Source organism: Pongo abelii, chromosome X, assembly GCF_028885655.2.
Source record: "Pongo abelii isolate AG06213 chromosome X, NHGRI_mPonAbe1-v2.0_pri, whole genome shotgun sequence".
NCBI classification, from domain to species: Eukaryota; Metazoa; Chordata; class Mammalia; order Primates; family Hominidae; genus Pongo; species Pongo abelii.
The window spans coordinates 155,758,934-155,776,126 of NC_072008.2; positions in this window are offsets into that span (position 1 = coordinate 155,758,934).

Consider the following 17,193-nt stretch of genomic DNA (forward strand, 5'->3'; position numbering starts at 1 on the left):
ATTTCTCACAATTGGAGTGGGTAGGTACACATATGTAAAAGGAGAAGGCTAGAATGACCTATGTGGTAATGAAGACTTGAAGACATCAGTAGGAGCTTATCTTCAGCTTAAATTATATAAATGTGATTATATAGAGAAATATGGAAAGATATGTGCATGTAAATACTCAAGTTAGTATATGTACATATATTTTGTTGTTCTGTCGGCCTAAAAGCTATGATACCTCAGTAGTAACAAGTACACTTAGTGCCCAGATCTTGGTCTCTAATACCATTTTTCAATTAAAAGAACCAGTGCTCCCTGAAAAAAATGTCTGATTCTAGGAATGAGTCAAGATATATTCAAGATGATCCTTGGGCATCCCATAGTACAATAACATAAGAAAGTGCTAAGAAAAAAACCTACTACATTATAGGGTTATGTCAAAGGGATAGACATGTCAACTGAAAGAGCTTCTGATAGGCAGAGATAGAACAAGTTAAAGAACAAAATAAAAAACTTATTATTGGATTATAACCTTGTAAGATACAATTAATTTTAGCCTACTAACTTCCTTGTCTTTTGTTCTCAAACTCAACTTTCCTGTTCCTCCTTGCTCCTAGTTACTGTAAAACAGCCTATCCTTTCCCATCAGCTCCAATCAATAACTCACATCTGTTCCCTTGGTTACCTGCACCCACCCATTGTTCTCCCGAAACTGCATACCTCACATGTTCCACCTCTGTACCACACATCCCTCTCCCCTTCTATATTTAGAAAAATATGTACAAGTAGCCAATCGCGTACATTGGCTCAGATTGTGTGGTCTGATCCCAGCCCATGGGTGAGGGACACAGAAGTAGGGATTGTGTTAAGGATATAAAAATCTCCTAGTCTCCTTTGTTCCATGTGCTCTTATGATCTTGACTGACGCAGGTAGCATGCTTCTGCAGAAGTAAATTTCCTTGCTGAGAGAATTAAACTTTTGCCTGAGTGCTGGTTTCACTTTGCGGCACCAAGTATTTATTCATAGAGGATTTTTATAGCCAACAATCTGAAGTATAACATACATGTGCATGAGTCCATACTTATGAAATCAAATAAATGTAATAATAAAAAAGAGAAAAGACACAAATCTTTCATGTAGAAGAACTAGAAATGATTCATATAGGTACTTTCCTCTCCATGAAGTGCAGCATAACTCCCCAGTCCTTAAAAGTTACTTCCTTCCAAAGAGTACAGTATGGAAAGGGAGGAAATAGAGTAACTTTATGGTAGACAAACCTAACAAACACTATTGCAACCATGTCAACATCAAAAATTATGAGTCATGTTGATAGTACGAACTCTGGATGTGACATGATGAGAATGCCACTTCATCTCTGTAGTCTTCCTCCCCAAACCCATAATCTCAGTCTAATAATGAGAAAAATATCAGGCAAACCACAATTGAGGGTCATTAAGCAGAATACCTGACAATTATTTTTCAAAACTGTCAAGGTCATGAAAAATAATGAAACTGTTAGAAACTGACACAGCCAAGAGGAGCCTAAGGAGACATGTTGACTAAATGTAATGAGTTATCTATTCTGAATAGGATCCTGAGACCAAAAAATGGCATTAGGTAAAAGGTAAGGAAATCTGAATGAAGTATAAACCTGAATAATAATAATGTATCATATTGATTTATTAATTGTGACAAATGCACCAAACTAATGTGAGATGTTAATAATAGAGGAAACTGGATATGAAATATATAAGAACTTTGTGGTATCTTTGCAATTTTTCTGTAGTACTAAAAGTATTATAAAATAAAGTTTATTTTTTAAAAATCTGATAACTGCCCCCATCACCTGAGATTCTGATTTAATTGATCAGTTTTGTGGCCTTAGCATTGGGATTTTTAAAGGCTCCTAGGTTATTCTAGGATAGGCTTGCAGCCAGGTTTGAGAAATAGTGGATGAGTGCCTGAGGCTGAGGACACTGAGCAAGTGCCAGGAACCACTTGCATATTGACAATGCTTATTGGCCGTAATTTAATCTCATAAAATCATATTCCTTCAACAGATACCATCTCCCTGCTTCTTAGGATAAGTGAATGGCACCATACAAAATACATTGACGCCTTTAATATTGTTCTAGATTAAAGAGCACTATTCAAAAGAGCTTTCTGTGATGAAAATGTTCTACATATACACTCTCCAATATGGTGACCACTAGCTACATGTGGCTATTGAGCACTTGAAATGTGGCTAGTGTGACTGAAAAAGTGAAGTTTTAATTTTATTTAATGTTAATTAATGCAAATTTAAATATCGACATATGACTAGTGGCTACCATATTGGACAGCACTGCTCTATAAAAATGCAATCAGGTTCCTAAGAGACTTCTTAATGTTCTTTTTTGGGATATGGACTAATTTTTCTCGTTCCGACTTTTTTCTACCTACAAATTGGAGTCTCCTACTTTCTAGGAGACATTTTTACTTTAAAACAGCAGTACAAATGCTATGCCACTCCCCCACATTTGCAATAGAAGGGTCTGGCATCATCCCTGGGTCACCCCCACCTGCAGTGCCTGCTGCTGGCTGCAGAAAGCAACCATTGTGCCCTCGGAGAAGAACGTTTCTTGTGAGCCCGTGCCCTGCCTCCCTTTCTTGAGTATTTTGGTTCCTTCTAATGCTAATTTTTCAACTGCTCTCTCTAGAGTTAATTCCAAACTCCTAAAGTAAAAAGGAAAACAGGTTCTCCTGGTGGAGGGATGCAGCTGTTCTATTATTTGTCTTCATTTAAAAAATAGCTATCCCCCAGCCCATTACCATATCCATGCTTTTCTACTATGCTGCACAGCTAATGACTACATTAAGCATTTGGAAGGTCTGCATTATTGTATTGCTGATAGCTCAGTGGCTGAATACAATTATACTATGAATTGTTTAGGCTGTTGGGGTGATGGGAAGAAATAAACATTCTGGAGGGGCAGTGTAGATTCAGTGTTACCACGGTGGTGGGGTGCCACCAGAACTGACAGATCTACATCCCTATTATTGAAAGCAAAAACCAAAGATGAGATTTTAGAAATACTGCTTCCATGTTGGGGCTACACACATTATCACTTACACACTATAGAGGAAGTTCAGCTGTCTTTGTTTTTTAGTAGATATGGGGTTGTGTGGTTTTAATGATGCAAAGAAATGGAGGAATTACGGATTTTCCTAAAATGTAACAGCTTCAGCAGTTGAAGGCTGTCCCAAGGTCATTTCACTGATCAGGAAAAAATCTAGGTTATCATGAACAATTAGCAGACGACAAGAAATTGAGATTAGCATTAAAATTAGAAATTCTAAATTGGGAACTGATGGCCAGCAAGGCCTCTCTTCCCCAATTTTGCCGTATTCCTAGAACCAAGTTCAGGGTCCATAGCTTTAGGATTTTGTGTGTTTGCTTATTTTAACAGCTTCATTGAGGTATAATTTACATACTATGAAATTTATTAATTTTAAATGTACAATTCAATTGTTTTTATAAATTCACAGTTGTGCAACCATCACCACCCTCCAGTTTTAGATTTCTTTCACCACAAAGAGATCCCTGGTGCCCATTTATAGTCACTACCTATTTCCCCCAACCTCTCCCAAGACTTAAGCAACCACTAATCTACTTTCTGTCTCTACAGATTTCTCTCTTTTGGATAGTTTTTACCAATGGAATCACTCAAATGCAGTATGTATAATAGTATTTTGTGACTGGTTTCTTTCACTCAGCATAATGTTTTCAGGGTTCATCCATGTTGTAGCATTTATTGGTATTTCATATCTTTTTATGGATGAATGATATCCCATTGTATGGATACAACACATTTTGTTTATCTATTAATCAGTTATTGGATATTTATAGGTTGTTTACATTTTTTATATGTTATAAATAATACTGCTATGAACACTTGTGCTGGGATATTGACAGAGATATGTTGAATCTATAGATCAATTTGGGGAAAATTGTCCCCTTACCAATCCATGAACATGGAATATTTCTCTCTTTAATGTTCTTTATTTCCTGTGAACTGTGTTTTATATTTGCCAGTCCACAAGTCTTGTACTTCTTTTGTTAAATTTATTTCTAAGTATTTTATTTTCTGGATGCTATTATCAAGTAAATTATTTTCTTAATTATTTTTACATTGCTGATTGCTAGTGTTTAGAAATGCAACTGATATTTTTATACTGATCTTTCATCCTTTAACATTGCTAAACTCATTAATTAGTTCTAATAATTTTATTGTATGTGAATTCAGAGGATTTTTGTAAAAAGAATTATGTCACCTGTGAATGAACATATTTTTATTTTTTCTTTTCCAAGCTTGAAGCCTTTTATTTCATTTCCTTGACTAATTGGACTGGCTAGAACCTCCAGTATGTTGTTGAATAGAAGTGGTGAGAACAGACATCCTCACCTTGTTTCCAGTCTTTTCCTGACATGCAGACAAAGCATTCAGTCTTCACCTTAAGTATAATGTTAGCTGTAGGTTTTTCATAGACGTTCTCTCCTCTTCCTAGCTTCTTGAGAATTTCAATCATGAATGGCTTTTGGGTTTTATCAACTTTTTAATCCTTCCTTTAAGACGATCATGTGATAAAATGGGGAAAGGACACCTGATTCAACAAATGGTGCTGGGATAATTGGCAGGCCACATGTAGAAGAATAAAACTGGATTCTCATATCTCACCTTACACAAAAATAAACTCAAGAGGGATCAAGGACTTAAATCTGAGACCTGAAACCATAAAAATTCTAGAAGACAACATCATAAAAACCTTTCTAGACATTGGCTTGGGCGCAGACTTCATGACCAAGAACCCAAAAGCAAATGCAACAAAAACAACGATAAATAGATGGGACTTAATTAAACTCAAAAGCTTCTGCATAGCCAAAAAAAAAAAAACAGCAGCGTAAACAGACAACTCACCAACTCACACAGTGGGAGAAAATCTTCACAATCTGTACATCCAGCAAAGGAATAATATCTAGAATCTACAAGGAACCCAAACAAATTAGCAAGAAATAAACAAATAATTCCATTCAAAAAGTGGGCTAAGGACATGAATACACAATTCTCAAAAGAAGATACACAAATGGTCAACAAACATATGAAAGAAATGTTCAACATCACTAATGATCAGGGAAATGCAAATCAAAACCACAATGTGATATCACCTTACTCCTGTAAGAATGGTCATAATCAAAAAAAAAAAAAAAATAGATGTTGGCATAGATGTGGTGGAAAGGGAACACTTTTACACTGCTTGTGGGAATCTAAACTAGTACAACCACCAGGAAAAACAGTGTGGAGATTCCTTAAAGAATTAAAAGTAGAACAACCATTTGATCCAGCAATGCCACTACTGGATATCTACCCAGAGGAAAAGAAGTTATTATAAGAAAAAAGATACTTGCACATGCATGTTTATAGCAGTAAAATTTGCAATTGCAAAAAAATGAACCAAGCCCAAATGCCCATCAATCAATGAGTGAATGGATAAAGAAATTGTGATATGTACATTATATATATATACTATACACCATGGAATACTACTCAGCCATAAAAAGGAATGAAATAATGGCATTTACAGCGACCTGGATGGAATTGGAGATCATTATTCTGAGGGAAGTAACTCAGGAATAGAAAACCAAACACTGTATTTCTCACTTATAAGTGGGAGCTAAGCTATGAGGATGCAAAGGCATAAGAATGATACAATGGACTTTGGGGACTTGGGGGAAAGAGTGGGAATGGGGTGAAGGATAAAAGACTACAAATCAGGTACAGTGTAAACTGCTCAGGTGATGGGTGCACCAAAATCTCAGAAATCACCACTAAAGAACTTATTCATGTAACCAAACACCACCTGCTCCCCCAAAAACCTGTGGATATAAAAAATAAAAAAAAGATGATAATGTGAGTTTTGTCCTTCATTCTATTGATACAGTGTATTACTTCAATTGATTCTCATATGTTTAACCAACCTTGCATTTCTGGAATAAATCTCACTCATTCATTGTGTTATAATTCTTTCTATATGTTGCTGGATTAATTTTGTAATATCATGTTGAGAATTTTGCATTTATGTTTATAAGGGCTGTTGGTCTGTAGTTTTTTTTCTTAATATTTCATTGTCTGGCTTTGGTATAAGAATAAAACTGGACTTTTAGAATGCATTGGGAAGTCTTCCCTCAGCTTCTATTTTTTTTTTTTTTTTTTGGAAGAATTTTTTTTAACTCGTCTTTAAATGTTAGGTTAAATTCACTAGTGAAGCCTTCTGGGCCTAGGCCTTTGTGTGGGATTTTTAAAAATGCTAATTTGATCTCTTCACTTATTATAGGCTTATTCACATTTTTTATTTTCTATTGAGTCAGTTTTTATAGTATGTCTTTCTCGGAACTTTTCTATTTAACTTATCTAATTTACTGGCAAAATTGTTCAAAACAATTAGTAACCTTGTTTTTGTTTTGTTTTGTTTTGTTGGTTTGTTTTGCTTTGTTTTGTTTTTGAGACAGAGTCTAGCTCTGTTGCCCAGGCTGCTGTGCAGTGGCGTGATCTCGGCTTACTGCAACCTCTGCCTCCCAGGTTCAAGTGATTCTCCTGCCTCCGCTTCCCGAGTAGCTGATTTTTATTTATTTATTTATTTTTGAGACAGAGTCTTACTCTGTCACCCAGGCTGGAGTGCGGTGGTAAAAGCACAGCTCACTACAGCCTCTACCTTATGGGCTCAAACAGTCACCACACTTCAGCCTCCCAAGTAGCTAAGACCACAGGTGTGTGCCTCCATGCCTGGCTAATTTTTAAAATTTTTCTGTAGAGATGGGGGTCTCCCTACATTTCCTAGGCTGCTCTTGAATTCCTGGGCTCAAGCAGTCCTCCCACGTCAGCCTCCCAAAATGCTGAGATTACAGGTGTGAGCCACTGCACCTAGTCCTTATTTTCGTAAGATCAATATTGATGTTCCCTTTTTCATTCCTGATTTTAGTCTTTCAAGTCTTTTCTCTTTTTATTTGTCAGCCTATCTAAAGATTTTTCAGTATTGTTGATCTTTTCAGAGAATCAACTATTAATTTTGTTGATTTTTTTCTGTTTGTCTATATTCTCACTACTTTCCACTCTAGTCTTTATTATTTATTTCCTCTTGCTGGTTTTGGAATGTTTATGGATTTTTTTTTTTTTAGTTTTTTTTTTTTAAGATGAAAGGCAGGTTATTGATTTGAGATCTTTCTTGGTTTTTAATAGAGGCTTTTAAAGCTATAAATTTCCTTCTAAGCACCACTTTATAGCTGCTTCTCACACATTTTTATATGTTACGCCTTCTTTCATTCATCTTAATTTGTTTTCTAGTTCTCCTTGTGATTTCTTCTTTGAATCATGAGTTGTTTAGGAGAGTGTTGTTTAATATCTGCATATTTAAGGATTTCCAAATTGTTTTCTGTTAATGATTTCTGATTTAATTCCATTGTTGTCAGATACTTTGTATGATTTAAATCATCTTAAAATTATTGGGGTTTGTTTTATAGACTAACATATGCCTATCCTGGAGAACATACCATGTGTAGTTGAGAAAAATGTATATTCTCCTGCTTTTAGATGAAGTGTGTTCTATAGATGTCTAAAAGATCTAGTTGGTTTATAGTGTTGTTCAAGTCTTAAATCACGTTGTTAGTTTTCCATCTAGTTGTTCTTAGAGCTTCAGACTTAACTGATGACTATGAGTGACCTCTATTTGCTGTCATGTACACTTTCTCCAAAATTCATCACAACAAACCTCTATAGTGGGTAGTATTATGACTATTTTTACACATAAGAAAATTGAGGCTAAGAGTTTAAAGTGGCTTCTCAAGGACAGTCATGATAAGTGGCAGAGCCAAGAATCAATCTGACATCTTCTGAACTGACATTCATTGTTCATTCTACTGTATCATGTTGCTCTTCATGCACACCTTCCCTGTTTATGAACTGAGTGGTCTCCAGTTCTGACTTTCTCTTGACATACTGGGAATCCCACTTGACTCTGGAAGACTGAAATATTCTGTGTAGACAGAGACAATCCTGAGGGGCTGGAGTAGCCATGAGGACCTCTTCTTGAAGGAAATGAAAGGTAAAACTGGTATAGAGAGTACCATCTTAAAAAAAAATCCCAGCCTGTTTTCCTGAGGTTTTTCACAGTGACTATCATTTTTAAAGAAGAGGCCACTTACACTTTCACCAGACATGAGGCTTGGGAGGAATTTAGAAAACTGGTCTGATCTGACAAGACCCTAAGGCAGAGGAGCATATGGTGGCAGTGAAAGATGAATCTGCTTAGGTCAGCTCCTAGCATTTGCAGGATGTGACAGATGATTTTGTGTCAACTTGGCTAGGCTATGGTGCCAAGTTGTTGGGTAAAACATCAGTCTATATGTTCCTCTGAATGGATCTTTTAGATTTAATATTTAAATCAATAGACTTTGAGTAAAGCAGATTACTCTTCATAATGTGGGTGAGCTTCATCCAGTAAGTTGAAGGCCTTAAGAAAAAAAGACGGAGGTCCTCTGAGGAAGAGAGAATTTGTCTTCAGATTGCCTTAAGATTCAAGCTCCAATATCAACTCTTCTTTACCAACCTACAAGCCTACCCTGCAGATTTCAAACATGCCAGTCCCCACAATTGCGTGAGCTAATTTCTTAAACTAAACCTCTTGGGAGAAAATTGACTAATCCACAGGGCTCCAGATAAGATTATAAATGCAGGCTCAGACACCATATCTAAATATTTAAAATTTGTACTAAATATTTAAAATTCGTAAATCAAGCTAACAAACTGTTCTATATTTCTACCTAAACAAATATATGTGTACAACAACCTGGAAAGCCACATTCAAATTTAAAATCCTTGGATTCCTTAGAGTTCTATACCAAAATGTGGTGACATGAAGAGGACCAGACCCCAGCAACTGGCCCACCTGTCCCTCTTCTCTTCCTACTCTGGGTTCACCCTTCATTGTGAGGGGCCTTACACATGTTTATACGGGCCCCTATAGCCCCTGCTTCTAAGTTTCATCCACACTCTCCCCAAATAACAAACAGCTGCCTCCTAGAAACCCCTTAAGCATACAGGTAATCACATAAATGTGTGTGTGTGTGTGTGTGTGTGTGTGTGTGTGTGTGTGTGTGTGTGTCCCCAGGAATACAGAACCAGGAATGGAGTCTGTGAACTCTCTGAAAATAGGAATGGGCTTGTGAACATTTAGGCAGGGAATTCCAGCTTCCCAGGTGCCCACTCAGATCTAGAAGGTGAACCAAGGATTCTGTGTGGTTACATCTTCTCAGGTCCACTGTCTCCTTTTCAAAGTAAGGTTCTTTAAAGCACAGAGACCATATAGGGGTTATTTTTGCATGTGTCTAAATGTGGCACTAAACCTTCAAATCCTCAGGGGAGAAAGATAAGGTAGAGCAAATGGCTAGTGGTTCCAGGGCCTTGCCCACAGGAGGCGTTGCTCTTCTAAGGGCTCCTATCCAATCCTGAAAATAGAAATGGGAAGTCTGGGCAGTTTGTGCCAACAGGATAACCAATTAAACCATTTCCAGTGAGGCAAGGAGGGGAAACAATCTCAGAGGGAATAACTCAGTCTTAGGCTTTGCAAACCTAGACTACTAGTACTATGGTTTGAATATGTCCTCCAATTTTTATGTGTTTGAAAACTTAATACCCTAATTTATCACGTGTTTATTGGAGGTGAGACCTTTGGGAGTTACTTAGGATTACGTAAAGTCATCATGGTAACTTTATAAGAAGAGCAAGAGAGACCTGGTATGACATGCATGCTCTTGCCCTTTCACCATGTGGTAATCCTACACCATGTTTTGACACAGCAAGAAGGCCCTCACAAGATGCCAGTGCCATGCTCTTGGACTGTTCAGCCTGCAGAACTGTAACAAATAAACTTCTTTTCTTTATAAATTACCCATTCTCGGGTATTCTGTTATAGTAACAGAAAATAAAATGAGACAACTAGCTACCTCCACTTTCCTGTCTTATTTTCTCCAGTCAGGTTGCAACCTGCATCCCAAAAATTTCATCGATAGACCTATGGTTTAATAGGTCTACAGGTCTCCAAGATCCTGTGGCTGGGACAAAAAGAAACCTATTCTGAGTCAAGGACTTCCTGGCTCAAGGATCTCCTCACTGGTTTATCCAAAGGTAATTCCCATTTAAATGGTTAGTGAACACCAAGACAACTGCTTAGTAGCTGTTCCCCTACTGGTATAGATTACCTAAATTCTCTCCCAGAATAGAGTTCCAGCACATTTCCACCTTTCCAGTGAGCTGCCAGGTTTGACTGGAGCCAGTAACTGTTTATTCATGCGTGACCAGGCTGCAGATAGAGAAGTAGTGCAATGCAGAAAGGCATTCAGCACTGGACCACCCATGAATGAGTGTGCTTATGTGTTGTAATTCCCTCGGTGCAGGTGGGCATCTGATACTCATTCAGCACCAAGGGCTAGGCCAGGGCTCAGGGCCAACTCAGCAGCAGCAATCTGTCATCTGTCACACACCTTCTTGTGTTGCCTTTCTCAGGTTGGCTGCAGCCTCTGAGCCATGACCCCGTAACCATTTCAAAGATAGCCATGGACACTAGAACTCTGTTTCGGAAGCTTTAAGATGTCTCTGGGAGAGGGGTGGCAACCAAGTTCTTTTATGCATGCTAACACCAGGCAGCACAGTATAAACAGGCACAAATTAAAAATATTTTGAAGAAAGAGAAGGGATTGAGTTAACCTATGAACAGTGATGTGGACAGTTGCTTTCTTGAAAAAAGAAACATATAGCAGATGAGGCCCCAGTTAACTACCTATTGTATGTGTCTACATTACAAAGACAGAGAGAGAAAGGATTGAATTTGAGAGTGTGAAAATAAATAGGGAAGAAATGTGTTGGGCCACAGCCTCCCAGAGAGTGGCTCCCTAGATCCCATTCACAGAACTGATTTAACTTCCTTCAGGATTTTTTTCAATGCCTATTTTCCTTTCCATTGCTCTGCTTAAAAAGAAATGTAATAACATTTCTTTTTAATAACAGAAAGGAGGTTATTTTTGATAAGTTTGGGGCTTTTAAACCACTAGTTCATTTAACAAACACTTCCTGAGGTTATACTATGTGCTAATCCCTATGCTAGAGGTTGAGACTATCTTGCTGAATAGAATAATCATGGCTCCTGCTCTCATAGGGTTTACCTTCTATCAGATGAGAGTGAGAAAAACAAAAATAAACACATAAGTATAATAAAAATGTTATCAAATAATAATAATGCCTATGAAGACAAAGTGGTAAAATGGCCAGCAACTGTGATGAGGTAGTCAGAGAAGGCTTCTCTCAAAAGATAACCTGTGATCTGAGAATCGAATGATGAGAAGAAGAAATCCATGTAAATACCTGGGAGAAAAGCATTGCAGGTAGAGGTAACAGTAGATAAAAATGCCCTGGGGCATAAATGACCTTAAAGTGTCCAAAGAGATGCAAAAAGAATAAGGAGAAGATAGAGAAGAGGATGAAATTGGAGAGGCAGGTGAAAATGGGCCATCTAGGGCCTAGTAGTCTATGGTAACATATTAGGATTTTATTGTAAGTAAAATTATGATTTACTGGAGGAGTTTATACATTCGCCCCACCTTCTTTTAATAATAGCACCTCAGTTTTTTATTGTAAATATCTTCTTTCCTCCATTTAAAACAGTCCAGTGGGACTAACAGTCTCAATGCTCTGCTAGATCCTAGCCAAAGCACAAGCCTAAATCAATATGTATTTTGTCTAGGCATGTTTTTCTTTTGATTTTATGACAGCTTTATTGAGATATAACTCACATATCATCCAATTTATTTATTTAAAATGGACAACTTAATGGTTTGTAATATGTTCACAGATATGTGCAATCCTCACTCCAGTTAAGAACATTTTAATTACCTCAAAAAAAAAACCCTGAACTCTTTAGTTATCATCCTTCTACTATCTTTCCTCTCCCTCTCCCATTCTAACCAACAACTAATCTACTTTCTGCCTCTGTAGTCTTGATTTCATGGACATCAAATATAAATGGAATCATATGCGATCTTTTTTGACTGGCTTCTTGCACTTACCATAATGCTTTCAAGGCTCATTAACATTGTAGCTTGTATCAGTACGTTGTTGCTTTTATGGCTGAATAATATTCCATTGTATGTATACCACATTTTGTTTACCCATTCTTCAGTTGTTGAACATTTAGAATGTTTCTATCTTTTAACTGTTACAAATAATGCTTTGTGGACATTTGTGTAGAAGTCTTTGTGTGGCCATGTTTTAAATTACCTTGAGTGAAAACCAGATTTGCTATCATATGGCCACTTTGTGTTGAACATTTTGAGGAACTACCAAACTGGTTTTCACAGTGGCTGCGTCAATTTAAATTCTCAACAAAAATGCATGAGGACTCCAATTTCTCTATATCCTCACCAACACTTGTGCAGGATGGACTGAATGTTTATGTCTCCCCAGAATTTTTATGTTGAAGCCTAATCATCAATGTGATAGTATTAAAAGTTGGGGCCTTTAGCAGGTGTTTAGCTGATAAGGTCTCTGCCTTTATGAATGAGATTAGTGCCTTTATAATAATAACTCTGGAGAACTAGCTAGCCCCCTTCCACTATGTGAAGATACAGTGGGAAGTCATGAACTATGAACCAGAGAGTGATCCCTCAACAGACACAAAATCTGACGGAGCCTTATTCTTGGACTTCCTAGCCTCCAAAACTGTGAGCAATAAATTTTTCTTGTTTATAAGTTACCCAATCAAAAGTATTTTGTCATAGCAGACCAAACAGACTAACACAACTTATTTTCCTCTTTTTTCAAAAATTACAGCCATCCCAGGAGTTGCAAAGTTGTACCTAATTGTGGTTTTGATTTGTGTTTCCCTGATGGCTAATTATGTTGAGCATTCTTTCATGTACTTACTGGCCTCTGTGTATTCTTTTTGGAGACATGTCTATTGAAATCCTTTGCCCATTTTTAATTGCCTTGCCTTTTAATTGTTTTTCAATTGTTTAACTGTTAAATTCATCAGTATTGTTTCCAATCATAACAGTATGAAACTACAAATCAATAACAAGAAATTTTGGAAAATTGACAAATATGTATAAAGTAAACAGTATGCTCCTGAACAACCAATGAGTCAAAGAATAAATTAAAAAGGAAATTTAGAAATATATTGAGACAAATGATAATGAAAACAACATATCAGTCCTATGATGTGCAGCAAAAGCAGTTCTAGGAGGAAAGTTCATATCAATAAATGCCTACATTATAAAAAGAAAGATTACAAATACAGAGCCTAACATTATGCCTCAAGGAACTAGAAAGGGAAGGAAAAAACTAAACTCAAATTTAGCAGAAGGAAAGCAATAAAGATAAGAGTAAATATGAAAACAAATATATTGTGGGTGCTATATTATTATCAGATATACAATTTGCAAAAATTTTCTTCAAAGACTTTAATTATGATATGCCAAAGATTCTACTCATGATGAATTCCAATTTACTTTTTTTAGTTGCTTGTGCTTTTGGTGTCATATACAGGAAACTATTACATAGTTCAAGGTCACAAAGATTTATACCTTTGTTTTCTTCTAAGAGTTATATAGTGTTAGTGCTTATATTTAGGTTTTAATATATTTTGAGTTAATTTTTTTATATGGTGTGAGGGAGGAATTCAAATCCTTCTTTGCATGTGGATGTCCAGTTGTCTCAGCACCATTCACTGAAAAAAACTAATTGATAGATCATAGATATAATTTTTACCATAGACTTCTCAATTCAGTTCCATTGATCTATATGTCTATCTTTAAGACAGTACCATATCTGTGGATTACTGGAGATATATAGTAAGTCTTAAAATAAAGAAGTGTGTATCCTTCAACTTCCTTCTCTTCCAAAATGGTTTAAATTATTCTTGGTTCCTTGCATTTCCATGTGAATTTTAGGATCAGCTTATCCATGTCTAGGAGTATCTTTTTCATTCTTTTACTTTCAATGAATTAATGTTTTTGAACCTAAAGTGTCTCTTATAGACAGCTTATAGTTTGATAAAGTTTTGAACTAAATTCTGCAAATCTCTGCCTTTTAATTGCAATGTTTAATCTGTTTACATTTAATGTAATTATTGATAAGGCAAGATTTATGTCTGCTATTTTGCTATTTATTTTCTATATGTAATTTATTTTTGTTTCTCAATTCCTCCATTACTGCTTTGTATTGTGTTAAATATATATTTCATAGTGTACAATTTTTATTTGCTGTCATTTCTTTTACTGTATATTTTTTAGTTATTTTCTTAGTGTTTTTCCTGAGGATTACCCTTAACATATCAATTTATAAAATTCTAGTGCAGATTAATTCCAACTTAATTTCAATAGTGTACAAAGACCTTACTCCTTTATGGAACTTTTCCTTCTTATACTAATATAGTCAAAAATTATATCTTTATATTTGTGTAACCCTCAACTAGATTTATAATTATCACATCATGCAGTAGTCTTTTAAGTCAAATAGAATAGAAACGGTATTATACTGACAAATGCACTTATACTGGTTTAGATCACCTACATAGTTATCTTTAACAGTTTTTTAAATTTCTTTATATGGATCTAGGTTGCAATCTAGTTTTATTTTATTTCTGTCTGAAGGTCTGCCAGTTACAAATTCTCTCAACTTTTTGTTTACCTGGGAGTGTCTTACTTTCTTGTCTTTTAATGACAGTTTTTCTGTGTACAGAATTCTTGGTTGACAGTAGTTTTTATTTTTTCTCAGCATTTTGAAAATGTTATCACAGTTTTCTGCCTCCATGGTCTCTAATAAGAAATCAGCTGTTGATCTCATTAAAGCTCACTTGTAAGTGATGAGTCACTTCTCTCCTGCTGTTTTCAAGATTCTTTCTTTGTCTTTGGATAATTTTATTATGCTGTGTATTGGTGAAGATCTATTTGTGTTTCTCATATTTGGAGTTTATTGAGCTTTTTGGATGGGCAGATTAATTTCATCAAATTTGGGAAGTTTTTTCATTGTATCTTCAAATATTATATTAACATCTTTCTTTCACTCCTCTTCTGGGACTTCCATTATGCATATTTTGGCACACTTGCCATTATTGCACAAGTCACTGAAGCCTTGTTCATTTTTCTTCATCTTTTTTCTTTCTGTTCCTCAGACCAGAAAATCTCAATTGAACTAATTTCAAGTTACTTATTCTTCTGCCCACTCATATCTGCTGTTGAGCCTTCCTTATGAATTTTTCATTTCAATTATTTCAATTAAATTATTTCACACCCCAGAATTTTTATTTGGCTCTTTTTAAGTTATATTTCTTTACTGATGGTCTCTATTTGTTGTGAGATTGTTCTCATACTGCTCTTTAGTGATTTAGACATGGCTAAGTTTAGCTTTATGAATATATTTAAATAGGAGATCTAAAGCTTTTGCCTAGTAAGTCCAATTTTGGGGCTTCTTCAAGGATTATTTCCATTGATTGCTTTTATACTTGTATATGGGTCACACATTCTTATTTCTTTTATGTCACATAACTTTTTGTTGAAAACACAAGAGTTCAAGTAATAATATAGTTTAGATATTTGCTCTGCTCAAATCTCATGTTGAAATTTAATCCCCAGTGTTAGAGATTGAGTCTTGTGGGAGGTGTTTGGATCAAAGGGGCGAATCCTTAATTAATGATTTGGGCTATCTCCTTGGTGATAAGTGAGCTCTCTCTCTGAGTTCACACAAAATCTAGTCACTTAAGAGTTTGTGGCACCTCCTCCTCAACTCTCTGTCTTTCACTCTTGCTTTCACCATGTATGATGCCTGCTCCCCCTTCATTGTCTACCAGGATTGTAAGCTTCTTGAGGCCCCCCTAGAAGCTGAGCAGATGCCAGCACCATGCTTTCTGTAAAGCTTGATGGGCTGTGACTCAATTAAACCTCCTTCCTTTATAAGTTATCCAGTCTCAGTTATTTCTTTATAGCGATGTAAGAACAGCCTAACACATACAAAAAGTTGGTAATGAGGAGTAGGGCATTGCTACAAAGATACCTGAAAATGTGGATACTATTTTGGAACTGGATAAAAAAACAGAGGTTTGAAGAGTTTGGAGGGCTCAGAAGCAGACAGGAAGATGATGGAAAGTTTGAAACTTATTAAAGACTGATTAAATAGTTATGATTAAAATGCTGATAGAGATACAGACAGTGAAGGACAGGCTTATGATGTCTTAGAAGGAAACGAGAAATTTATTGGGAACTGGAGCAAAGGTCAAGCATGTTATGCTTTAGTAAAGAGCTTGGCTGGATTTTTCCCATGGCCTGTGCACTATGAAAGTTTAAACTTGAAAGCAATGACCTACAGGACCTGGTGGAAGAAATTTCTAAGTGGCAAAGTGTTCAAGATGTGACCTGGCTACTTCTAACAACCTATGCTCAAATGTAGGAGCAAAGAAAATACTTAAAGTTGGAACTTATATTTAACAGGGAAGCAGAGCACAGAAGTTTGAAAAATTTGCAGCCTAGTCATGTGCCAAAGAAAAAGCTTTTTCAGGAGAGGAGTTGAAGCAGGCTGAGGAGCAATCACTTGATAGAGAAATTTGCATAACTAAAAAGGAGCCAAGTATTAATAACTAAGACAATGGGGAAAAAGCCTCTCAGGCATTCAGAAATCTTTCAAGCAGCCCCTCTTATCACAGGCTCTGAAGCCTCAGAGGACTGAATAGTTTCATGGGCCAGACCCAGGTTCCTGCTACACTGCACAGCCTTGGACACTGCTACTTGCAACCAGGCTGCTCTAGCTCCAGCCATAGCTCAAACGGACCCAGATACAGCTCAGGCTGCCACTTTGGAGAATGCAAGCCATAGGCCTTTGTGGTTTCCACATGGTGTTAATCCTGATGGTGCACAGAGGGCTAGAGTGAATGAAGCTTGGGAACCTCTGCCTAGATTTCAGGAAATGTATGAGTAAGCCTGGGTGCCCACGCAGAAGTCTGCTACAGGAGTGGAACCCCAGAGAGAACCTCTACTAGGGGAGTGTAAAGGGAAAATATGAGGTTGAAACATCCACACAGAGTCCTCAATGGGGCCCTGCCTTGTGGAGCTGTGGGAAGGGTGCCAACTGCTC